General features: G+C 36.4%; 1 protein-coding gene and 1 long non-coding RNA gene across 3 annotated transcripts in view; one reads left to right on the top strand and one right to left on the bottom strand.

Annotated features, from left to right (window-relative positions):
* HS6ST3 (heparan sulfate 6-O-sulfotransferase 3) overlaps positions 1-27,514 on the top strand; it is a 727,472-nt gene that overhangs the window by 39,862 nt on the left and 660,096 nt on the right. The gene's annotated exons all lie outside the window — the stretch shown is intronic.
* Positions 13,778-25,871, bottom strand: LOC116551182. Of its 2 annotated transcripts, none has more exons than XR_004268755.1 (3): positions 24,566-25,871; positions 22,189-22,309; positions 13,778-14,166 (listed from the first exon to the last, which is right to left on the bottom strand). It is a non-coding gene; the product is annotated as an uncharacterized LOC116551182 (long non-coding RNA). The 2 variants fall into 2 exon arrangements; XR_004268754.1 differs by lacking the exon at positions 13,778-14,166 and adding an exon at positions 15,561-17,369.

The following is a 27,514-nucleotide window of genomic DNA, read 5'->3' on the forward strand; positions in this document are numbered from 1 at the left end:
TTCCCGAGTAGCTGGGATTACAGGTGCTCGCCACCACACCTGGCTAATTTTTTGTATTTTTAGTAAAGACTGGGTTTCACCACATTGACCAGGCTGATCTCCAACCCCTGACCTCAGGTGACTCGTCTGCCTCAGCCTCCCAAAGTGCTGGGATTACAGGTGTGAGCCAGGGCACCCAGCCTCCCCTGTGCTCTTAAGAGCAATTCTGACAGTATATATTTTTTGTTTGTTTCACTTTCTAAAATGTCTCCATCAAACCTGTGTCTTAAACATGACAATGTTGGTGGTGATATAGGCAATAGTGTGAGTGGTTTATTCTGGCCATGCTTCTACAAGAAGATAGTTCTGTACTTCTGAGGAAAGATGCTGTGGCAACTAAACATGCATCAAGGTAACCTGATAACCATATTAAGGCATGTGGACTAAGTTACAGAGGGTGGAACTGCAGCATAGTTTTGCTTTAGGCAATTTGGGTTTGGAGTTTGATTTATTGGAACATCTTCTATTCTGGTTCTTGTGGTTCTGGTATAATAAAGTCATTTCATGTTCCTGGGATCTCTATCTGTTAGTTTATATGAAACCAAGAATGATTGGGAACCAAGAATCAAAGTTAATTTGGAGCTTATCTTGTCTTAAAAAATTCATCTGACTTATCTTGAGTAATAGTAATGGTCCGAAGCGTGATAGTATGTGTGATGATTTGAATTGTGTTTCCCCAGATTTATATGTTGTCATCCTAACCCCCAGTACCTCGGAGTGTGGCCTCATTAGAAGACAGAGCCTTTACCAAGCTAAAATGAGGTTATGGAGGTTATGTTAGGCTAGACCCATATCCAGTTTGGTGACCTTACAAAAAGGGGAGATTTGAAGACAGACTCACATAGAAGGAAATGGGCCTGTGATAAATCTTTCCCTGACACCCCTGAAAAGCACCAACTCTGTAGATAGCTTGATTTTGGACTTTTCACCTCCAGAACTGTGAGGTAATAACATATTTCCGTTGATGAAGCCACCCAGATTGTTGTGCTTTGTCATGCCAGCCCTAGGAAACGAATTAGCAAACTAGTACTGTATGCTGCATTCCTGGTACAGAATATTAGACTAAATAATCCAGGTCTGTAGTTAGGGGAAAATAATAGCAAAGAGTTTGAAAGCTATTCCTGCCAAAAATGAGAATATGTAACTTTGGGGAGAACGATGCTAACTTTTTGGTACATACGCTACTTTATACGGGGTTTTCAAACTTGACTTGGTAGGGAATCTTTTTTTTTTTTTTTTTAAAGAAGTCAATAATGTACAGGTGTTCCTTTCTCTCCATATTCTCACAAACACTTGTTATCTTTTGTGTTTTTGATAATAGCCATTGTGACAGGTGTGAGGTAATACCTTATTGTGGCTTTAATTTGCATTTTCTTGATGATTAGCAATATGGAGCATTATTTTATATACATGTTGGCTACTTGTGTGTTTTCTTTTGAGAAATGTCTCTTCAGATATGTTTATTTGCCCACTTTTTAAAATTGAGTTATTTGTTTTCTTGCTATTGAATTGTTTGACTGCCTTTTATATTTTGGCTTTTAACTCCTTATTATATACATGGTTTGCAAATATTTTCTCCCATTCTGTGGATAGTCTATTGTTTCCTTTGCTGTGTAGAAGCTTTTTATTGTTATTTATTTATTATTATTTTTTGAGACAGAGTCTCACCAGCAGAATGGCTTTGCTTTGGTTGAAAGGGCATGTGTGTGGTGCTGGGAGGGCATTGGTGGCTGCCACCCTACCCTGAGGTATCCTAGAACCTTAACCCTTTAAGAGACAGTGGGAATATTGTTGTCAATTATTCTGAGTTCACCTAGAAGGAACTGTGCCTGAATTAGACTCTGCAGGGATCAGTATTTGTTACCATTAAAATGAGTAATATTGTCCTATAGAGAAAACATGATTTCTGGAAAAGAGGTTAATTACATCTGTCATTTGAGTTGGTTGACCAGATCCTATTTGAGGAAGCTTTTAGGATCTAAAAACAGGGGGTAAATACCATGGGGAAAAAACTAACATACCTAACCAATCATTGTGAACTTGTCTTTCCTTAATTCCCTTTTCTTGAGGTAATGCCAGGAGCATCTATATCCCCAAATCTGCATTCATTATTGGCCCTATTGGTTAAGCCTTGGGCTTTTCAGTCAGCTCTGTAGTATTGCATTAAAAACTGCTTATAAAAGGATTTATGTTTAATGAATTTCTGTGCAGCTTTCTTTGAGCTCTTTATCCTATCCTACCTAGTCTGGAACTTCCTACTTCAATTATTGCTGCTTTCAGATTTTCAAACTCTTCTTCTTGGGTGGCTCATTCCTTGCAGTTATTACAAATGTTCAAGCCTTACCCATTTTGCCAAATCCTAAGATACCCTCTGCTGGCTGTGCAGCCCTGCTCAGCTACCTGCATTTTTAACAGTATTCCCTCCTACTACCAAGCAGAGTATTTGAGGGCCAGGGGGTGTCAGGGACTGAGTGAGCATCTGCCATGCAAGTGTGCTGTTTCTGATCTTTCTAGGCTTTGCTCAGCTCGCTGCCCTCCGCTTTTCACTAAAACTGCCTTGAAATCCTTTGCCAGAAACTGTAAGTCTTGGAAGGTCAAATCTTCACATATGCTGCCTTTGTGCTGAATTAAAAACAAGTCATTAGGTACATCTAAGACAACAGTATATTTTTACTTTACTAAAGAATCTCTTCTATTCATTGAAACTGCTTCCATTTATTCCTTAGAATGCTTGTCTTTGTGTATTAGTCTACTTAATGCTTAGGGTATTTTTTTCTTTTTAAAAAATTAAAAAATCTTGCTAGTTTAAGTTAAAACAGCTTATTTATGTTTGCTTTTTTTTTAACTTAAAAGCTTTTTTTAAAAATTCACAAAATTGTGTATATTTATGGTCACACAGGATGTTTTGAAATATATGTAGTGGAATGACTAAGTAAAGCTAATCAACATTCTGTGTTACCATACATGCTTATCATTTATTTATATGGAGAACACCTAAAATCTATTTTTCTAGCAATTTTCAAGTATATATACATTGTTATTAATATAGTTACTAAGTTAAGTTTCTTGAACTTATTCCTTCCATCTAATTGAAATTTCATGTCCTTTGACCACCATCTCTCTAGACTTTTCTCCCTCCCCTAACTCCTGGTAACCACCATTCTACTCTGTTCTCCAAGTTCAACTTTTTTAGATTCCACGTATAAATGAGATCATGTGGTATTTGTCTTCTTGTGCCTGGCTTATTTTACATAACATAGTGTCCTCCAGTTTCATCCATGTTTTTGCAAATGACAAGATTTCCTTCCATTTTTCAGTCGGAATAGTATTCCAATATATACACACACACACACAACACACACATACACCACATTTTCTTTTTCCATTCATCTGTTGATAGATACATAGGTTAATTCTGTATCTTAGCTATTGTGAATAGTTCTACAATGAACATGGGAATGCAGATATCTCTTCAATATATTGATTTTCTTTCTTTTGGATATAGACCGGTAGTGGGATTGTGAGATCCTATGATAGCTCTATTTTTAATTTTTGAGGAACCTCCATACTGTTTCTATAATGGCTCAAAATTTTATTTTTCATTTCTTTAAAGATGGAGTCTTCCTCTATTACCTATGCTGGAGTGCAGTGGTGCAATCACAGCTCACTACAGCCTCGACCTTGCAGGCCCAAGCAGTCTTTCAACTCAGCTTCTTAAGTGGCTGGGACCACAGGCGTATGTCACCATGCCTGGCTAATTTTTAATTTTTTTGTGGAGTTGGGGTCCCACTATGTTGCCCAGGCTGGTCTTGATCCTGGCCTCAAGAGATCCTCCCACCTTAGCCTCCCAAAGTGCTGGTATTACATGTATGAGCCACTGCACCCCCCAGCTAATGGCTGTATTAATGTACACTCCCCATCAATAGTGTACAGGTGTCCCTTTTTCTCCACATTCTCACTAACACTTGTTATCTTTTGTGTTTTTGATAATAGCCATTATAACAGGTGTGAGGTAATATCTCATTGTGGCTTTAATCTGCATTTCCTTGATGATTAGTAATGTGGAGCATTATTTTATATACATGTTGGCTACTTGTGTGTTTCCTTTTGAGAAATGTCTCTTCAGACATGTTTATTTGCCCATTTAAAAAAATTGGGTTATTTGTTTCATTGCTATTGAATTGTTTGAGTACCTTTTATATTTTGGATATTAACTCCTTATTATATACATGGTTTGCAAATATTTTCTCCCATTCTGTGGATTGTCTCTTCACTTTATTGTTTCATTTGCTGTATAGAAGCTTTTAAAATTTTATTAATTATTATTTTTTGAGTTAGAGTCTCACTCTGTTGCTCAAGCTGGAGTGCAGTGGTGCAATCTTGGCTCACTGCAACTTCTGCCTCTTGGGTTCAAATGATTCTCCTGCCACAGCCTCCTGAGTAGCGAAGATTACAGGTGTGCACCACCATGCCTGGCTGATTTTTTGTATTTTTAGGAGGGTCAGGGTTTTGCCATGTTGGACAGGCTGGTCTCGAATTATTGCCTGCCTCAGCCTCCCAAAGTGCTGGGATTACAGGTGTGAGCCATTGTGCCTGGCCCTGTCTAGAAGCTTTTTAGTTTGGAATAATCTCATTTGTCTATTTTTACTTTTGTTGCTTGTACTTTGGTCAACATAGACAAAAAAAGCATTGTCCACACCAACACCTTGAAGCTTTTCATTTATGTTTTCTTTTAGTATTTTTATAGTTTCAGGTCTTACAATTAAGTCTTTAGTCCATTTTGAGTTGATTAAGTGTATTAAAACATTTAATCCATTTTGAGTTGATTTTTGTATGGTGTGAGATAAAGGTCCAATTTCATTCTTCTGCATACAGATATCCTGTTTCCTCAACATCATTTAATGAAGAGACTGTCCTTTTCACATTGTTTATTTTTGGCACCTTTGTTGAAATTCAGTTGACCATAAGTGCATGGATTTATTTCTGGGCTTTCTATTCTGTTCCATTGGTCTGTGTGTCAGTTTTTATGCCAGGCCCTTGCTGTTTTGATTGCCATTTACTTTTGTTATTCTTGTATTTTTTATCTTATGAATTTTTTTAAAAGTTGAAACCTTTTTTATATTTGTCTTAGTACAGTTACACTCTTAAATGTCTCAGCTTATGGTTTTGTGTATTTTAATGTCTTTACTCACACTTTTAATACTTCATATGGTACTTTTTCACTAATTTTTTTTTTAAACCAACTCTTTTTTGGTGTCATGGCTTTACCTTTATTTATCTTCTTTTTCATTTTCTGCATTTAGTATTTTTTATTTTGCTCTTTTTCTGAGTTTTATTTTTTACCCATTTCTATTTTAACAATGTCATGATGTTTTCTCTTTATTTCTAGACTTTTGGTATCATCTATTGTATAGGCTTTACTTATAGTAATTATTTGTAATATTCAAAACCCTTTCATGTTTATTTGTCTACTTCTTGTTTCCTGATACGTATTCCATTTCTTTATTTTATTATGATTTCTTAAATTTACAGACACACAGCATTTTATTGGTGATGAAAATTGTAAGGACATTCTTGCCTCTGTAGTCTTGGATGTTTTTGTCCTGACTGTCTCTCAGAGTTGCCCTTTTGGAATTACTGAATCTCTCTCCATATCCCTAGTGTGAATTCTCCAGGTTAAATGAAATCATCATGGATACCCCTAGAAATGCATATGACACATTTTTTATCCAAGAATGAGAATAGTTTTCTTTATGGAAGGGGCAAATTTTATATTAGAATTAGAGTTATTCTTTTCTTGCATCCCATAGTGGTCAGTTGTTTATGAGACTTTGGACAGTCTCACATCCAGTTTGTCTGACATAATCATTGGGACCTGCAAGTTTCTTTACACTGTGCCACATTACTGAAAGAAGAAGTCGAAGGAGAAGGCTGCCCCTGAGACCTGATATTGCTACAGACACTTCTAAAAGACCATTCTGGAAGGAGACTTGGTAGTGAGACTACAATCATGCTCCGGAAATCTGTTCCACCTCAGCCTGCTTTGCATGTTGAGTTTGACCTGTCACCCTTTTTAGCAGGTTTATGGGAGTATCCTGGGTTTGTTGATCTTCTTCCTTCATTCCCACATTACAAGGAACATGTGGGTTGCAGTTATCACTATGGACTTTCTTTTTTTCTTTCTCTTTTTTTAAGAACATACAAGTTTGGACAAATAAAAGTAAAACTCAACTACTCTCCATTTTGGTAAGACCACACAGGGAATCATAAGTCTGGTCTGGGACATATACTTTAAAAATAGAACGTTGAGGTAACTTAAAAATCATGCCACATGAGGAACAATTGAAAGAATATTTAGTCCGATTATAAGAGGAATTTAAAGAAAATTTGCTTGCTTTTGGCAGATATCTCTAGGGCTGTCATGGAAGAGGAGTTTGCTAACTAGGGCAGAACTAGATGCAATGGGTGGAAGTTACAGGGATCCAGGTTTGGCTGTGTTTATGGAGAAAAACAATTCAAATGTGAAACTGTTAAACCGCATAGCCTGCTGCTTCAGAGAGGACCAAGACAGGCTAATAGGGCCATTGTTAGAGAGGCATTGTTCCTATTAACTTCAGTAGGGATAGTGACAGGTTCCAGAGGCCAGAGACCCAGAGCCAGTGAATTAGATGTAAGGTTTTATTGAGGACTTACAGGGATGGTCCAGTGGTAGGTAGCAGGACAGAAGAACCACTTATGAAAAGCGTGAAGTTTATATAGCATTTTCACTTAGCATCCTCACCCTCAAGAACAGCCTACATCTGACAACCTTCATGTAACCTAAAACAAAGGGCTTCTATCCCTCTGCAGCCTGCATTTCACTGGTGGGCTCAGATATTTCTCATAGATAAGGAATGAATCTCCTGGTTGGCACACTTGGAACTTCCAACACACATTCAGGTGCATCTGCCACATAGGGTCATTCTGAGGATATGCTTAAGGTAAATTATCACTGTCAGGTGCATCTACAATACACAGGTGTGGTTACCCTATAGCCAGTTAGAAGGTTCTGTGATTCTTTGACCTTGTGTTCTTTTTACCTTTGGCCTAAATTGTATATTTTAGAAAAGAAATTTATTTGTGTATTGTATTAGTTCATTCTTGCACTGCTATAAAACAATACTCGAGACTGGGTAATTTATAAAGAAGAGCGGTTTAATTGGCTCATTGGCTTCCACAGGCTGTACAGAAGCATGTCTTCTTCTGGGGTGGCCTCAGGGAGCTTTTACTCATGGTGGAAGGCAGAGCAGGAGCAGGTGTCTCACATGGTAGGAGCAGGACCAAGAGAGAGAAGGGGGAGGTGCTTCACACTTTTAAACAACCAGATCTTGTAAGAACTCAATCACTATACAGTACCAAGGATGGGGGAATGGTGCTAAACCGTTTATGAGAACTCCACCTCCAGTCATCTCCCACCACGCCCCACCTCCAACACTGGGGATTACAGTTCCACATGAGATTTGGTGGGGACAAAAGTCCAAACTATATCATGTATATTTAAGGTATACAACATGATATCATGATACATACATATATATAGTAAAATGATTACTACAGTGAAACAAATTAACATACACAAATGGTTTGATTAGCCTATTTCAAAATAGGGTATTTGCATTTGCAATGAGTTTCTTAATCCACTTTTATTTATTTTGATAGTGAGAGAATGAATGCATCCATCATCTCCAAAAGTTTCCATGTATCCCTTTAAAATGTTTCTCTCCTGCCCTGACTTTCACCCAATCCCATCAACCACAGATAAGATTTCTGCCAATATGTATTTGTTTGCATTTGTAGAGCTTGGTTAAATAGATATTAAAATAAATTATGTTCTATCTGTATTGTGTTAAAATAATGCTTTTGAAGAATAATTACATGAGATACAATGTTAGGTGGAAAAATGATATAAAATTATAAATACCGACTGATTTTAAATTGGCACACACAAAATGCCATTAACATGTATAGAAAAAAATGAAGGAAACATTGAAATATGGTTATTTATGGGTATGCGTGATTATGGGTGATTTTATTTAATTTATACTATTTTATATTTTCCAAATTTAGTAAAATCAGAATACATTATTTTATAATCAGGAAAAAAGTAAAGCAAGCTGTGAATTAGGCAACCTTAAGTATACAGCAAACATTTTATAATGTAATTCCACTTGGCTGGGGAATTTTCATTTGAAGATTTCAACTGTAAATAGTTAAGGATGTATTCTCTAAGCCAAGGGAAAAGTTGTGATAAAGAAGCACTGTTTTTTTCTGGAAGTGCTGGAGTGCTTTGGATATTAATATAATTTTTCTGAGTAATCATGTTAATAACTGTGGAATGTGAAATAATTCCTACAGTATCTGACTGCTTAGCCTCCTGGAACTGAACTGAACGCATTATGTGAGCTCTCTTGGTAATGAAGGTCACAAATCAAAGGAAAGAATACACGAAAAAAGGATTAGAACAAAAAGAGCTAAAGCTATAACTCTACATCCCTGTTAAAATGAATCCTATAATTTGACAAATGTAAGCGGGTAAAAAATGGCATTTAATGAATTAAGGATGAGCTGATCTTCCCTGTTGTCAGTTGGGAATGAAACTCTTTTCCTGAAATACTGTAAGATTCATAAAAAAAAATCCATGTGTAAGTTAATTTGTTATATATAAGGAAATTACAATTCTTATAAAATTATAATTCACAGTGAAGTGTACTTTGTGAAGAGGTGAAGAGTAATTTTTCTTCATGAGTTTTGCATAGGACTACAATGTATGAAACATAAACAATGATTACAAAGTATATATACTTAGTTTTACTTACTTCAACAAAGTAGTAATTGCCTGTCTTGTGTTAGTAGGCCTCTAGGAAAGAAAAAAAAAAGCAAAGAGTGGTATCTTTGTTCTCAAGACACATAAAGTTTAGTGCATTATTTGGGTGCAGTACTTGGGCCTAAAACCCAGTATCCACAGTCAACCCTTAAATAACATGGGTTTGAACTACATGGGTCTAATTATATGCAGATTAAAAAAATAAATATATTGGAAAGTTTTTAGAGATGTGGGACAATCTGAAAAAACTTGCAGATGAACCATATAGCCTGGAAATATCAAAAAACTAAGAAAAATTTAGATAGGTGATGAATATATAAAATATACATAGACACCAGTCTATTTTATTATATGCTACCATGAAATATACACAGATCTATAAAAAGTTAAAATATATCAAAACGTATGCAAACAAACACATACCATACATGTTGCCACACATGTAAACAAAGATGTAGTATTAAATCATAACTGCATGAAATTAACTGTAGTATATATTGTATTACTGCAATAATAGCACCTTCTGTTGCTGTCGAATGAGCTCAAGTGTTGTATATGCTTAAAACGTCATGTGACACTAATTCAGTTTACTGGAGAGCTGTTTATCGCTCTGGTAAATTGCTTATTTCAGTAAAAAGTGATCTCTCTTGGTTCTGGAGTATTTTTCATTGTATGTAGTGCAACACTGTAGACCTTGACTAATACCATGGGACCCAAATGTAATGGCACTAGTGATGCTGGAAGTGCTCCCAAGAAGCAGAGAGAAGTCATGACATTATAAGAAAAAGTTTAATTGCTTGATACGTACCATTGACTGAGGTCTGCAGATGTGGTTGCCTGCCGTTTTAAGATAAATGAATTTTGCATAAGGACCATTGTAAAAAAAAAAAAAAAAAGTAAAGAAATTTGTGAAGCCATTGCTGCAGTTAAACCAGAAGGTGAGAAAATCTTGTACTTTTTGCAAAATACTTTTTATTTAATATCAAAAATGCAGCTTTTATGTGGTGCAGGCTTACCATAAGAAAGGCATACCTACAGACTACTATGACTGAAGAAAAATTGAGATCATTACATGACAACTTAAAGCAAAAGGAAGGTGAAGGATCTAAAGGTGAAGATTTACTATCAGCAAAGGATGGTTTAATAATTTTAGAAAGAGGGTTGGCTTAATAAAAAATGTCAGCGTTTTTAACAGGAGAAGCAGCTTTTCCTGACCAAGTTCCCAGATGCCAGCAAGAAAATCATCAAGGAGAAAGGATATCTGTGAGAACAGGGTTTTATGGAGACAAAAATGTCCTATTCTGGACAAAAGAATGCCACAGAAGTATTTATTAGTAAGGAAGAGAAGGGAATACCAGGATTTAAGGCAGGAAAAGACAGGCAAACTCTACTGTTCCATGCAGATGCAACTGAGTTTATGATGAGGACTGAATTTATCTATGAAGCTGCTAAGCTCAGAGCCTTGAAGGGAAAAGATTAACACCAGATTGCAGTCTTTTGGTTGCACAACAAGAATGCCTGGACAATAAGAACTTTATTTCAGGATTGGTTCCAAAGACACTTTGTTCCTAAAGTCGGGAAGTATCTTGCCAGTAAAGGACTTTTTTTTCTTTTAATAAACAGGGTCTTGCTCTGTTACCCTATTGCACAGGCTGGAGTGCAGTGGCATGATCATGGCTCACTGCATCCTCAAACTCCTGGGTTTAAGTGGATCCTCCCACTTCAGCTTCCCAAGTAGCTGCGATTACAGGTGTGCCCCATCATGCCAAGCTAATTTTTTTTAGTTTTTGCAGAGGGTGGTCTTGAACTCCTGGCCTCAAGTGATCCATCTGCCTCAGCCTCCCAAAGTGTTGGGATTAAGATGTGAGCTACCATTTCTGGCCTAGTGACTGACTGTCTTTTAAAGTACTTTTGATATTGGGCAGTGCTCCTGGCTACCCATAACGCATAAGTTCAACACTGAAGGCTTCAAAGTGGTTGACTTGCTCCCAAACTCAGTGTCTTGAATTCAGCCTTTAGATCAGGGAGGCCATAAGGACCTTTAAGGCCCATTACACACAGTACTCTATGGAAAGAATTGTTAACACTATGGAAGAGAACCCTGATAGAGAAAACATCATGAAAGTCTAGAAGGGTGACATTTTTGAAAATGCCATCATTGTTATAAAGTTGTGAATGACATCAAGCCTGGAAACACTAAATTCCTGCTGGAAAAAACTATGTCCAGATATGCATGACTTCACCAGATTTATGAAAGAGCCAATCAAGGAAATCATGAGTGTAACTGTGGTCATGGCAAATAAATAAATAAATAAATAAAAATAAAATAAAAAAAGGTGGCAGAGGGAGATGGATGGTTTCAAGATTTGCATCATAGAGAAATTCAAGAGCTAATCAAGGATCAACTGTATTTTGAACCTGAAGAAATGAGTATTTTCAGTGCCTATTTTCATCCGTTAGTATACTAAAAAGAAATGAATATGACAGCATCAATCAATATTGTTATCAATTTCCATTAAAATTAGAGTTTGGGTCATTGTTAATGAAATAATGTATTCTGTAAAAATATTTGAAGATAATTATAAATTTTTTCTCACTTATTTTCAGTGGCATTGTCCTTTTGTATTTTTTGGAGGGGTCATTGTCCGGGAAAACACTTTCTCCAAAGACGTAACATTTAATTATCTTGCATCCAAGATCCAAGATTAGTGAAGTTAAAATAAAACTGAAAAGAATCTAGTACCGAGTCAGTGACTCCTAAGGCAAGTATCTCAACTCGCAATCAAAGTGTAATGGATGCTATTATATTCAATACAATATTAATATAATGTTCACAAGTACCTGCATTGTACTTTGTATGATTGAAAGAGTGTATATTGTACTCTAATTTTCCTGTGGCAAAATGGTGTGTGAGCTGTGGCTATGGGTAGTTATGATACACGTGAACATCTCTTACCATAGTATTATTATAGAAGTTTAGATATGTGGTAAACATATATGTCAGAAACGATGTATCATGAAAGTATAATTAGTTCAATTAAATATTTTATCCTTCTTGTGTGCTTATAGCCTATTTTTCTTCATAAATCCTTCCACTTATTAAAGTGAACTGATTTCTTCAGGGATGTATTTAAAAATAAGGAAATAGTAATATGATATTTTAGTAATGTCTTTAAAAAAAAGATACTTCAGAGTTAAAGTGCTGGTGCTTTCCGAGAGCTTAATTGTATTTAAAAATAAATGAAATTCTGATGACTTACATCTTTACCTCCCCCAAACCTTCCTCTAATGTAAATGCTATTTCATATGAAACTCCTTAAGCAGAACTTGACATCTTTTAAAATCATTCACTATCATAACATAATGTAATCGGCAAATGTTTTTCACTTCATTTGAAATGTCTCTGTGGATGAACACAGATCCTATTGATAGCAGCCATCAAATGCCTTACTATCATTGCATAATGAAGCTAATATCACTATGAAATAAGATAATGAGCTCTCAAAATCCATGGAGCTCCCCAAAACTTTTTGACAGATCAAAACAAAACTTTGAGTAAAAATAGTGATACAGAAATGTCTCTTAACCATTTTGTATTTAGGCAGATTATCTGATATATATTCTTGAAACTACCTTGTCTGTTAAAAATATATAAACATAATATACTAATATATAAATATAATTTTCTTAAGCAGACAAAAATATATGTTTATATAAATATATATATTTTAAGCAGACAAGGTAGTTTCAAGAAGAACCTTAAATATTTGTAAGTAGTTTATTGCAAATGATTATAATTGAAATTCTAAATTATTTATAATGCAGAGATATCTAAAAATAATACTATGATTTAAGTACTTGAGATGATTTTTATTTTTAAAATGATTACCATTTGCCAAAAAAAGAAAATAGAATGTTCTAATTAAAAATGAGTTATTTTCCCTTTCTAGACACACTTTAAACAAACCATTTAATTAAGTTCACTCTTGATTGTCTGGGTGCTGGTTACACAGTTTGTAGATCATTCAGGCCCTCTGTTTCTCTTCTTTCTCTGGCTACTGTCTACCTTCTGTTCATATCAGAGCTCTGCAGCATCCTAATGGGGTTGGATGATAGAGGGGGAGCAATGGAAGAAGCAAGTTAGATGAGTCAATGTTTTTCTTATTAACATTAGGAAAATGTTTTGCCCAAAAGCTGTTAGTTAAAATCAGGCTTTCAATGTACTGTTGATTTTAATTTATGGTATGTGTGTTTCTCATTAACTTGGGGGAATCCTAAACTTAATTGAAAATAAAGGCAGCATGATATAGTGAAAAGCTTTGAAATCAGTCACAGTGGGGTCCAAATTCTACCTTTGTTCTTGCTTAACCATATGACTTTGGCAAGACGTATTTCTTCATCAGTTCAAGGAGGGTGAAATATCTGTTTGGCAGTTATGAGAATTAATTATTTATGTTAAAAATCTAATAGAACATATTTATAATTTTCACCTGAGTGTGTTTTATAGTTTACTAGAACATATTTAATATCAAAAGCCAATTCCTCAGTTTCCAAAGTTTTGATGCATAAATGTAATAACTCATTACTAACATAATTTTATGACGCTGACAATCCCAGCTCATAGAAAAACACTTGCCACTTTTATTCAATGTGTAGGTGATTTCCATCAGAATTAGCAGATAAACCTTAATGCTGAGAGGGTTAAAAGTGGAAAGCCTAGAGATGCAAGTTCTTTTTCAGGTTGTGTTCACTATCAAATAGTCATGTATTAAAAGACCTCATCTTATGTACTTTATGGACTAGATGTGATCTTGAAATTGCTTATAAATAAAATTATTTTTAAAAATAATATTTAAATATATTAGAAATCCCTGATGTTAAAAGAAATTAAACAGAAACTTCTGATGGGTGGTTCCTAATAGGTATTTGTATTTATTCAAGATAGTTATCAATCATGTCATAAAGATGATGCCTCTTCTCATTCCTGCCTGACCCTGTTTCCTGGGACTCTTATGTGAGCCTGGAACAAAAGCAGTTTTTTAAATCAATTCATACTCAGGTATAGTCACTTTGAGAATACATCTCTGGAAAAATTGTTTATCAAGTGTTTTATGGTTTATTTAATGTTATTTATTTAAAGACATTCAGAGAACACAGGGGTTAGTACATTTAATAATGAAACAATTGTATTAGCTAGTGTTGAACTGTCAAATGGAGTTGAACCACGGATCAGACGGAAGGTAGTATTGACTTGGAGAATTCAGCTGCAAAAGAAGGTTGTTATACCATCTATTGTCAACAACAGAGGAACATTTATTGTACTTTCCAGATAAGGAATTGAGATGCATAAAGATGAAGAAAAGTCAACAAAGCAATTAAGTATGGTTGAAGGACCTTTTAAAAGTCAGACTTTCATTTTCTCAAATTTCTGTACTTCCACACATTTTAATTGAAAACAAAGCAAACATGTTTTGTCATTTTTGATCGTGATCAGCAGAGCACATAATAAAGGATTAGCTTAATTATTAATCATTGTAGTGAGTGTCATTCATAATAAATGCACTTTCATTAATAAATTAAGGCTGCGTGTTTTTCCCATTTTATCCTGTATTTTTCAGGTTACCCCAAATCACTCAAATCACAGCTAACTTGCTCTTTGACCAGCTTATTAATTGTCTCTTACAGAGGTTCCCAGGTTTTAGTTGTCACGATAAGAAGTCATAATGAATCTGAAGACTCACTAATTATTATTCTACAGCAGGTCCTGCAATAAGTTGTTTCATTCAGTATTTTTTCATTATAACATTGTAGAGAAAAAGTAAATTGATTCCTGGCTGGGGCCATTGTCTTCTTGGAGTTTGCACATTTGCATGTTACCCAACCCCTGGCTACATGAGTTTTCTCCAAGTACTCTGGTTTCCCTCCACAGCCCAAAGCTGTGCCCATTGAGTGAATGGGCATGTCTGCACAGTCTCAGTCTGAGTGAGTGTGAGTGCACCCTGTGATGGGATAAGATGGTGCATGTCCAGGGCTGGTTCCCACCTTGCCCCCAGAGCTGTGAGGAGAGACTCTTGCCATCTGCCACCCTTAACTGGAATAAGCAATTTGGAAAATGAATGAATGAATGAATACAAATGATTGTAAAACAAAAATTTATAACATACAATAATTATACAAATAAACAACGCAGTATGAAAGCACTCGGCGAGCCTACATATGTGTGTTATTGATTGTCTTTGAACTGTGTGGTGGTAGGAGGTGTTCCTGACAATTGTCAAACTGCAAACATTTGTTCACTGATTTCAGCCACCACCACTGTGACTGTTGTCACTCACTCATCCACCAAAAATTGGATAAATAATTGTCTTCCTTGTCTGTATTAATCTTTCTTAAATGTATATATAGCTCACATTCAGTGTTTAATATTAGAAGTGTTTCGGTTCTTTATTTAGATGTTTGGTGATGTTTTTGTGACCATAAACATACCATAGCAACTTAACTCTTGTTTATATAATAACTAGCCTATAGTAAAATTGGTTTTGTTACACAGCATTTTGCTTAAAGTCACAGTTACCAAGAATCTACTGATGACATTGAGGACTTACTGTTAAGTGCATATTGGACAAAACTGTACATGTAATGAAAGATTATATATCACAGTCTATTAATTCAAAGGTGGGAGAGTATATCCTGAACATGGTCAGGCAGAAATACCAGTGAGTAGGGTCTGTGGAGAGAGACAAAAAATAGAGACAGAGCAAAAAGGGAGGTGAGATTGTGCTAGTATTTAGCTACTTCTGACTTTTGACCTTCAGACTAGAGCTATTTCTTAAGTGAACATGTAAGTTAATAAAGAAAATGCACTTAAAGATTGATGTTTACACAAAGACTACTAAAGAAGTGGAAAAGCAACCTAAAGAAAACGAATTTCAGGAGAGTCAAGTGTAATAATTTAAATATATTATTGGAAAATGTCATGCAAGTGGAAGGACCATGAAAATTAGATTATTTCTTAAAGCAACAATATTTATAAGGATGGCAAGATTGAAGAGAACAGGATGAAACCCAGGTAGCTACACAGAGCTGCACATTTAAAATGCCCAAGAGTGAAGATTAGGAATTAGAGTAAGTATTAAACCAGAAATAAGGCATATCAATGATGGCATAAAAAGATGAAACCAGGAAATATATGGTGACTGGAAGGTAAAATACACTAAGGGACAGAATATTCTTTATGTATGTGTGAGAAGAAAACAAGACTGAGAAAACACATCCTCTTTATTAGATGCAAAGGAAAAGAGGATTGGTTCTAAACTAAAAACAAAATTCAGTTGTCTTTAAAGAAAATTTTGCCTTCATAGTAAAATATAGTCTCTCATTTAGAAAATGGAATAGGAAACCATGTGGCTGAAGGACAGGGAAACAAATTAGACTTGGCAGGGAATTGATCAAAGATCATTTAAATAAACAGGTCTTGATGACTTTCACATTAAAATGCCAATTATTGATGATTCGGGCTTTCAGGTGCTAAAAATAACACCTTTTTGATACAGTAGAAAACTATACTTGGTGATTTTTAGATCACTCTGAGCTGTTCATGCCTGCTTCATTATGCTGTGTGTCAAAGGACACAAAATGAAAGTTTATTTTTTATTATGAGAGTAGCTCATGATCATTTTTTTAATGCCTTCATTTTTGTAGCATTTTTCATTTTTCTTTATAGCCATAATAGTGTGACCTCCCATTTCCTGTTTTGGGAGAAAATGTTTACCTCATATTAAAGTGACAAGCATTCACAATAAGAAGTATAGATTTCTCTCAAGTGAGAAAAGCCAAGTTGTTTGTCCCAAAGCTGCCAGTGACTCAGGGCGTTAGAGGAGAGTAAACCAAAAGATAAATTCATGATGCACTACTCGCTTAGTTTTAAAAAGTAAACATTTTATTTGGATCAATTAAAGAAAATATTATTCATAGTTAAAAAAATTTACACAATCGTCTCCTATAATGGCAGTTGAAAATTTTATGTCCATGATAGAAATATAAGGCACAGCTTTCTATTTTACAACCAAAGGATTTGAAGAACCTGGAATGAAGAACTACAACAGTCATTTATTAGCAACTGAATAATGACTGTATTTGGAATTTAATATATATTTTTTCTTAAGATATCTGAGGTTGGCTCAATTAATTCTATAGGGAATAAGATGTTATCTGAAGACAATTAGTTATGTGAAGACAACCAGTTTTACTTGCAGTGAAATTGCTAGTGTTAGTATTATGGCTTCTTCGTTCCCATAGTCTGGTGAGCGGGAGGAAGGGTTACAACTCTTTTATTCCTACCATCTGCAGCTCAGTGAATGAGTGGGTTACAGCTCTTTTGTTCCTGCTACCCGCAGCTTGGCAAACAGTAGTGTTACAACTCTTTTGTTCCTGCCGTCTGCAGCTTGGCGAGTTACAGGTTCTTGTCCTGCAACAAGAGAAATAAGGTGTGGGGACACTGAGAATAAGGTAGAGAAGAATTTTATTGAGTGATGCAGGAAAGCTCTCAGTGGCAAGAGGGAACCCTGAAAGTGGGTAGCCCTCTGTGAGGCTGAGTCTGGGCTTTTTATGGGCTTAGAATGGGGGAGTGTGTACTAATTGGTCCACGGGTGATCTTGGAAAAAGCACCATTCGATTGCTTAAAAGGCATCATCCAGAAGGAACCAACTGAAAGAGAGTGGGTAAGACAGGGATCGAAGTTCTCACTCTGGTAGTGGACTCTACTGGAAACTGGCAGCTTGGTTTTCAGGCTTTAGAATGTCTTTGGTTTGAAGGTTGGGCTTCACCAGAGACCTGTCCCTGTCTGCCTAGGAATTTGTCTGTCTCTTTTCACTATCAGTAGAATATTGATAGAATGTTTACAGTTTTAAAAAATAGTTAAACAGAGATAGATTTCCAGTTAAGGTCTACATTTTACCACAGAGCTCAAGAGGAAGATCTACACCTATTTTTAAAATGGTTCTTATATCATTTTTATGACAGCACATCAAGCAATAATGGCATTGGAAATGAGACTGGATTCCTGTCCCAGTGGGTCCCCTGTGACTTTGAGCAGGATGCCTCAATTTTCTGGTTCCTGGGTTACCCTAGAATAGATGTCCATGAAGGACCCTCTTGGGCACTCTGATTATATGCTGTATTTTGAATATGAAGAAAGTTTTTGATAAAGAACCTAAGTAAAAGATCTAAATACACTAAACTACATTCCTGCATATAATGTATAACATAATATATAATGTGAAAAAACATGTCTATATTATTAGGGGGAACTTGAGTGAGGACATGCGGACAGCAAATCTATTACTTTTCCTTTTGTCATGTAGGTTGTTTGAAGACATTTCTAAGGAGATGCTTCATAGGCCCATCAATAGGAAATTGGTTGTGGGACATCCATGTGACATAATGGTACCCAGTCCACTAAATAAAGACTTCCTGGATACAGGCTGGGCATGGTGGCTTATGCCTATAATCCCAGCACTTTGGGAGCCCAAGGTGGGCAGATCACCTGAGGTCAGGAGTTTGAGATCAGCCTGGCGAACATGGTGAAACCCCAACCCTACTAAAAATACAAAAATTAGCTGGGGGTGGTAACGTACACCTGTAATCATAGCTACTTGGGAAGCTGAGGCTGGAGAATCACTTGAACCTGGGAGGCAGAGGTTGCAGTGAGCTGAGATTGTACCACTGCACTCCAGCCCGGGTGACAGAGCAAGACTGTGTCTTAAAAAAAAAAAAAAAAAAGACTATCTGGATACAAAAATAGTACAAGCAATACAAGTTCCATTAAAAAAGAAAAATCATACCATGATGTCTAAATGGATAAATGCATTGTCAATAGTGGTTATCCTCTGGTGAAGAGATTATAGTTGACTGTTTTTCTGTGTCTCCATATGGCACCCTCTCCCCTGGGTGCCTCTCTCTTCTTATGAGGATACCTCTCATAGTGGATTAAAGGCCTAATTCAGCATAACCTTGTTTTAACTATTGACATCTGCAAATCCACCTTATTTCTAAGTAAGGTTGCATTCCGAGATACTAGAGGTGAAGACTTCAACACATTTTTTGGGGTGGGGGACACAAATCACCCCATAGTGATCCCCGTATTTCAAATTTATCCAATAATTTGTGTTGAAAAGAATCTGCTCATGAATATTTTCTTTTCTGTGTCTCAAGATATAAAGTAATGTTGAATCTTCCTTTTCCCCTGTACCCAGGGAGTCACACATTATTGAGATTTTCTGGGATACAACATTTCTCAAATGTCCCCTTTGCTATTATTGCCACTCCCTACTTGAGACTGTTTCTAGTTGAGATATTAAAGTGTATTTCCAATTGGCCCCTTTCCTCTTTTTTTAAATACTTCCTATCAGTAGTCTGTTTTATATGCTTCTATACGATTCCCTATGCAATCCATTCCATTTCTAAGGTGCATTTCTGATCTTATTGTTCCCTTTCTCTAAAACCTCCAATGGCTTCTCTGAATGAAATTTCTAAAGCTTACTTCTTTCTTTGGCAGTCAAGGTCATCCATGACTTGACTCTTTTCTTTTTATCCAGTCTTAGTTCTCACAATTATCATACACAAATTCTGTGCTCTAATGTAGCCCAGCTGCTTATGATTTTCCAGAAAAGCTGTACACTTTTCTGTATCCTTAGTTTAATGCATGCTGGTTGCATTCATTGAAATGCCTCCCCGTTTCCCCTTCGCACCTATTACATTAGCAGCCACTCTTCAGTGTCACCTGAAATACCATCTCCTACCAGAGCTTTCACCAGTTCCTTCATTTAGATGCTCTCTCACCTTTATTTGAACTCCCAGGTGCACACCTGAGCATGTGGACACACATGCCTACACCTCCAACCCCTAAATTGTAAAGCCCTTGAAGGCAGCGTGTGTGTCTTGTCCATCTTAACATTCCCCACAGTGGCCTAGGATGCTGCCTTGAATCTGTGAGCCCTCATTACAGGCATTGAGTTGTTACTGATTAGAGCGCACAAGAGAGTGATGTAGAGTTCAGAAGCACGAGCTCAGTCCACAGGAATCAGAGTGCAGATAACTGAATATGAGAAACAGCCTGTTAAATTTGTGCAATGCTGGGGATATTTTCTGGGGGAAGAATTATGCAGCTGCTATAGGGAATGACACCTTGGTGTCTCTTCTCCCTCTGTGCCAGGCTTCTTTTACTTATTCTGCCCCATTCCATCCTCGCTATATGAAAGGTTAGATTGTTGCTCCTTTGAAAATGGTTAGATGTGACCATTGGATTAATTTCCAGGACACACAGTTTATCTGAATCAAGCTCAAGTTCTGTATGCAAATATCACAAAAGTGAGCAAAGTATTTAACTTGAGAATTTTATATTATCTTCCTAAATGTCATTTCTTCTGTTAAAACTACCAGTATGAAAAATTATGTTTCAAATTAAAGTACATAGGCTAAACTTCAAAAATGTAATCAGTGATGTCAGCCTTTATTAATGGAGGTATCAGTTGAGGAATTTCCAGTCAGAATATATACTAAATCCACTTGCTAAAATGTCATTTTCTAAATTTCTTGAAATCAGTATTAGTATGCAGTGCATTAATACAAGGCCAGATGCTTAGCGATGAGGGACACAGGCCCTGGGTTTTTATTCTGTCCCGTTGCTAGCTTTGCCCAGGTGGTTAGCCATTATAGATGCATGTTTTCTCAGTTGTAATGTGGGAAAGCTAATACCTATCTGAGAGGTTTGTTGTGAGAATAAAATGAGATTTTAAAAATTATTATTATACTTTAAGTTCTGGGGTACATGTGCAGAACGTGCGAGTTTGTTACATGGGTGTACACATGCCAGGGTGGTTTGCTGCATCCATCACCCCGTCACCTACATTAGGTATTTCTCCTAATGCTATCCCTCCCCTATGCCCCCACCCCCTGCCATCTCTCCCCTAGCCTCCCATCCCCCGACTGGTGCCAGTGTGTGGTGTTCCCCTCCCTGTGTCTATATGTTCTCATTGTTCAACTCCCACTTATGAGTGAGAACATGCAGTGTTTGGTTTTCTGTTCTTGTGTTAGTTGGCTGAGAATAATGGTTTCCAACTTTATCCAGGTCCCTGCAAAGGACATGAACTCATCCTTTTTTATTGCTGCATATTATTCCATGGTGTATATGTGCCACATTTTCTTTATCCAGTCTATCTTTGATGGGCATTTGGGTTGGTTCCAGGTCTTTGCTTTTGTGAACAGTGCTGCAATAAATATACGTGTAACATGTGCCTTTATAGTAGAATGATTTATAATCCTTTGGGTATATACCCAGTAATGGGATTGCTGGGTCAAATGGTATTTCTAGTTCTAGATACTTGAGGAATTGCCACACTGTCTTCCACAATGGTTGAACTAATTTACACTCCCACCAGCAGTGTAAAAGCATTGCCATTTCCTTCACATCCTCTCCAGCATCTGTTGTCTCCTGGTTTTTTAATGATTGCCATTCTAACTGGTGTGAGATAGCATCAAAATGAGATATTTTGTATAAAACATTTAGTACAGTATCTGGCACTTAGTGATTTTTCAGTGAAATGAGGTGATTAATAATGTTAATATTGTTAATATTAATAATATTGTTAATATTAAGTAATATCACATAATTTGAGATTTAGTGGAAGCATCAGTTTTAGAGTGGCAGACTCATCAGTTTTACTTGCATTCATCGAACTGTTTCAACAGTGCTTTAAAAGGTCAAGGGAGAGATAGGGAATAAGATAATTAATTAATCTTTAATTGGCTGGCATGCGGTATTTAAATAAAGCTTTTAATTTCAAAAGATAACTGTAATTATAACAGATAGGTAAGTTTCAGGAAAAGTGAAGACTTTTAAAGCCTCCAAATTGTCCCTCAATTAATGTCAGAACTTAATGGTGAAGTGCTTCTATAATATTTTAATTTTCATCTATTAATGATGGTGATTTCACTATTCAGCTTAGTGTAATATCAGTAAAATGTCAAGAATCACTCTAATATTCTTACTCTTAGTATTAAATGATTTTATAAGTAAAAGAGATGGCCTCTTACAAATCAATAAAAAAGCAGCTTTAATAGATGAACAGATAAATATAATGAATAGATGACTCACAAAGGAAAAGTGTAAAATCAGCATGAGAAATAACCATTCTCTGTAATAAAGGAAGCATTTTTTTCTTTCTAGCCTATTATAATAGGAAAGCTTTTTAACATAGAGTCAGGATCTAGTAATGTTGATTACTCACCTAGAATATTGGTGGCAGTGAAATTTGTGCAATACTTTTAGAGACAGTTTGGGAATATGTATCAAGAACAACATAAATATTTATGCTTGCAGACCCCCAATTCTATCTTTGGAAATTAAACCTAAGAGAATAATATAAATGTAGAAACGTGTATTTGCAATGAAGTGTACATCACAATGTTATTTAAAATTATGAAGATCAGATAGAAGCAGTATTAATGCTCACCACTATGGAAATGATTAAGTTAATCATTCAGTTATATATTGTTCAGTTAACACACATGTATTACAATAATGTACGACCATGTACCAACTTGACAAATGCTTATAGTTGTGTTGAGAAATACAATATAACATTATATGTATGCCATAATTAAAGTTTTATAAAAATATGCATGGAAAAAGCCTTAAAAGCCTAAATAATAGTAGTGATTACCTAAGAGAGGTGGTGTCATGATTTTATTTCCTCTTTCTACATTCTTTAAAATTTTTTTGCTATAGTTTTACAACAAAATTCTACATAAAATAACAAAAAAGTAATTATTTTCTCATTGAGATTTACTTTTGGGCAAATATATTCTTGCCTTGTGGACAAATTTATCTTGGCCTCTAGGGCAAAAGCTGAATGCTTAAATAGGTGTTAATTAGCCCTAGATTCAGCACTAGGGTAGGAGTAAGACATCAGAGGTTAATACAAGTTTTGATTGGGATAATTTATACAATGAAAATTCATGTCCATGCTATTCTGGTGAGTTTTCCCTAAAAAAAGGTTAAAGATTTTTTTTTCAAAAAAGACTAAGAATGGCAGGCATTTTAAATAATGAAAACCTGATAATAGAAACAATATTTCAGTATATACCAAGCACTCCCAGCTCTCATGGCCAACATCTTAAGCACAATTAGTTTATCTTGATCTGCAATTTATCATACTGCTTTTCTGTCAAAGCATATGAAATTTTGGATTGCATTTAATTTTCCAAAAATTTTTCTCTGAGTAAATAGGAAGGAATCATAAACATGTGACATTGTTTGGTAAATAAGTCACAGAGTTAGGAAACATTTTTTGAAAGCTCATTTAAGACCTTCTTTTAGCCAAACCCAAAGGTCACTTTTTCAGTGACTTTTGAGTCTGAGGCAGGTGATTTCTCCTACTTTGAAACATGCTCTCCCTTTAGCTTCAAGGAAGCTACACCTTCATGATTTTCATTGTCTTTCTCTCTTCTCACAATATAGTCATCTAACAATCTATAAAATATCTAGCTAATATCTGTTGAGTTTTACCATGTAGTTGGGATAATTTTAAGCACTTTACAGGTATTAATTCAGTAAAGAGTCATAGAAGCCCTTTGAAAAAGATAGAGTAATTGTCCCCGTTCTATAGGTGAGTAAACTGAGACACAACATAAAGGCAGACTCACTCAAGTCCTTTAGTAAATGGCGGACCTGGGACTGAAACTCAGCAGTCTGATTTCCTAGCTTAGGTGGTTTACCGTGGCATCCTCCTGCTTCCTACAGTGCAAATAAGAAACACTGAGAATACTGAAAACTCAGATGTGGTTTAGTGTGGGAAGGCATTTCTAGGAGAAATTCAGAGAGTGAAAGGTACGCAGCTGTATGATTAGGTGGCATGATCAAAGGATATGTTTTAGAACACCTATAAGGCTAACAGTATACCACCAAATTGCCACCACGTTTCCGAATGGTAGAGCTGAGTTTCTGGTGATATTCTTAGGCAAGATCCTGCTGACTTAGGGCAGTGTCGGCCACCATGACAGTCAAAGAATGCAGCAGGGTTGATTTTGAGGACGTGGGCTTTCTGTGGGGAACAGGATTGGTTCATCAGCTCCCCTAACTTTGAGACTTTGGGTTTATTTCTTGACTTCAGATCCTGAGTTTTGTTTCCTTCTCTGTAAGGATATTACTGCCCCATTCACCACTCATTAAATAACTTGATAAATCATACTGGCTATTCATAGCTTATTCAGTAATTACATTAGAAAATATATTAAGAGCTTATAGCACAGTGTCTGGCATAAATGCAGGCAGAGTATAGGATTGACATTGTCTTATGGGAATAATGGTGCCTGGCTAAGAACCACATGTCATGAGCTGAGGGAGCACCTTCAGACTGTTCAGTTTTTACCTCAGAAAATTGTTTCAGGTTGCTCCAGCATGTGGCAGGGGCTTGCATTTATCATCTGGGTGACCTTGGGCAATCACCAAACCTCTCTGAACTTCCATTTATTGATCTGTTAAACAAGGATAATGACATTTACCCTGCAGGGCTCTGATGAGCATTGAAGTCAGATAATAAGGTCTTTAATCGCTAACCTACTTTCTTATTACGTTAGTATTTGATGCCATTTAGTAAATATTACCTTTGGAAATGTCTTTGGCTCTGGTTTCTCCAGTTTTCACTTTTATTGCCATCTTCTTTGGAGCTTAGCTGCTTCTTCCTGCCTTTCAATGGGATAATGAAATTACAGAGAGTTTAATTCCCCAAAGTTTAGAAATAAGGAGAGGCTCATCAAAGAAATTATATTCTGGAAAATAAGAAAGGATAAAAAGAATTTTATAAAACAAAATGTCAGCTGGCAGGAAGAGATATTTCCGTTGGTTTAGAACGAGGCAAACCTAAGTAGGAATAGACACAGCACTGACATTTCAGAAAGCAATGAAATATTTGCTCAGGGACCTGTGAGATAATTTGTCATTTTGGACTTTTAAAGGAGGAGTCAAGAAAGCAACAGTAAGCAGTTGGCTGACTTGGGAAACTGGTGTTCTCAAGAGAATCTCTTTTATTTGTTCAGTGCAGGTAACTTTCAGTGGATGAGAACTTTAAAGAGTTTTATTTTGTGAAAACACTTATTTTAGGAAGAAAAAAATAGTGTCATATTAATCACCTCGAGTTTTATTTTGTGGTCTTACATAATGAATGATTAGTGTGCAAGAGGACTCAAAAATGACTTAATATAAGCCTTATTTCTAATGATGATTCTATATAAACCTTACCAGACAGTTGGATTAGTTCAACAAAGCGGACGTCTTTGGAGACGCACTGTGAGCTAGGACGTCGTGGGGAATGCAAGACAGCCTCTTCCTTCAAGGAGTAATGAAGACAGAAACAGAAATGAAGTGGGGTGGGACTGTTCAAAGGTACCAGAGGTGCCGGGATGGTAAACGCTGCGTCACTGGCGTACACAAAGTGGTTTGGGAACATCGGGGAGGAAATGAGTATTCTTAGGAAGATGAAGAAAAGCCTCACAAAGTATGTGGCACTTGAGTGGACATCTGAAGGTTAAGAGCGATGTAAAGGAAGGGCACCATTGTATAAGGATATCAAAGCTGTGGGCCATGCTCGAGGGAGAACTGTGGTGTGGTTAGATGGGCCGCCTGGCTGCACAGGAGGAGTGCTAAGAGATGAGGCTGTAGAGGGAGTTGCAGGAAGGAGGTCAAAATGACTGGTGGTTTCTGCTGGGAGTTGGCATGGATCTAAATTGGGAACAAAAGGAAGTGGGTTTGAGGGAAGAAAAGCTAATTCGAAGTGAAGCATCCCAAGGTATATTGGAGAGAGAGGGAGAGAATAGAGGGAACAATAAGAAAAAAGTGGAAAACCCTTAGAAACAAGGGCCAAAGAAGGAACCTGCAAATAAGACAGAGAGAAGAGTGGCCTGGAAAACAGTCAGAGGTATGGAAGACAGCTGGTGAAGTTTACTATTAGTGAATCCCAGGGACAGTGTTGGGTCAGGGAAGAGACAACATTAAGGCAAGCTAGGGAGAGAACAAGAGGAGGAACTGAGAGCCCAGTAACCAGGAGGCTGTTGGTGACATTCCTGAGAGTGATTCTGGAGTGGAGAGAGCAAGAGCCAGGGTCCTTTGGGATGATGAGTGAGCAGGAGGTCTAGGGGTGAGGACACATAGGCAGAAAATGTCACTTAGTGAATCCTTTCAGCAGGGAAGAGAAGAGAAAGAAGGAAAGAGTTTAAGGAAGTGGTTGTGTGTTTGTATGTGTGTGATACAGGGGACCCCCTGAATATGTTTGTGTGCTGAGAGCTGAGAGCAAAGCCAGGAAGGAGGGAGCAGTTGAGGGTGCAGACAGAGGGGAAGGAGTTTCCAGAGGCAGTGACAGCGGTTGGCCGGATAAAGAGCACGAATGGGAGGGCGAGTTCCTCTAGAAGCAGGACATGTTTTTCCCTCCAAGACAGGAAGGAAAGACACAGGGATCAATGAAGGTGAAAAGGAGGAGAGTGAATCACAGGTGCGCCCTGGTTTCCAATCTCTTGCCCGAGGGAGCAGTGGTGAATAAAAATAGCATTTATTTTATTTTATTCTTTTTTTCCTTGGAGTTATTTAGTCTTGTTGTTTGCTTTTTAAAGGAAATAAAGATACGGTGCCAGTAACCCATTGCAGGTTTGCAGAAACCAGTCGTTATCCATAGCTGTTGCACATGCCAATCTGGAAATGATTTTCTTAAGGGAGAGGATTCTGGGTCACATTTTTCCAATGTGTCTCTCATATAATCAATATCAAGACGGTCTGAGATCAGAACTGGGGATGTATTTAAAGGGCTGACTAGTGTTTATGTCCTGCTGGTTACATTGTAATTTGTAATAATTATTTCAGCAGTCATTTACTAAATGTGTTATATAAAACAAAAATAAAATAATACATTGGTAAAAAAATCTGCAGATATTAATATCTAATGTTCATTGTATGAGGTCAAACCATTTGACCAGTTTTGATCTACAAAAAGGGAAGTTTCATGGAGTTCAAAATGATAATAAGGTTGGAAACATGGGAGATTCTGAGCAAGTGTATCCTTCCAGTGGACACCAATGAGGGGCAGTGTCTGCAGTGGGTAGGAGCCAGAACTGCAGCAGCAGAGAGGGCTGGGAACATGCCTCTGCTTGATCTGTTATTAGCTGCATGACTTTGGATGCATGACTTCATCTCTCTGAGCCCCAGTTCTCTTATTTGTTAAATGCAGTAATGATAGAATCTATTTCATAATATTTTTATGAGGATGAAATGAGATAATTTGTGTGGTTCTTAGCAATATGCTTGGCATGTAGTAAGCGCTCAATAAATAGCTAATAAAGTGAATAATAGCAATAATAACTTAAAATCCATTTAGCTATGTGAAGTTTTTGTAGAAGCATCTTAATAGAGGATGTTGTATGTAAGGAAAATGCTGAAAATGGTAGAAATTAGTATACACTAAATCCAGTTATGTTTATAGATTTCTTTTTCTTTTTTTTTTTTGAGGAAGAAAGAGAGAAAGAAAGAAAAAGAATAAAACAAAAAGATAAAGAAAAAAAAAAGAATAA

This window comes from Sapajus apella, unplaced genomic scaffold, assembly GCF_009761245.1.
Source record: "Sapajus apella isolate SASKATOON/1434 unplaced genomic scaffold, GSC_monkey_1.0 scaffold9, whole genome shotgun sequence".
NCBI lineage: Eukaryota > Metazoa > Chordata > Mammalia > Primates > Cebidae > Sapajus > Sapajus apella.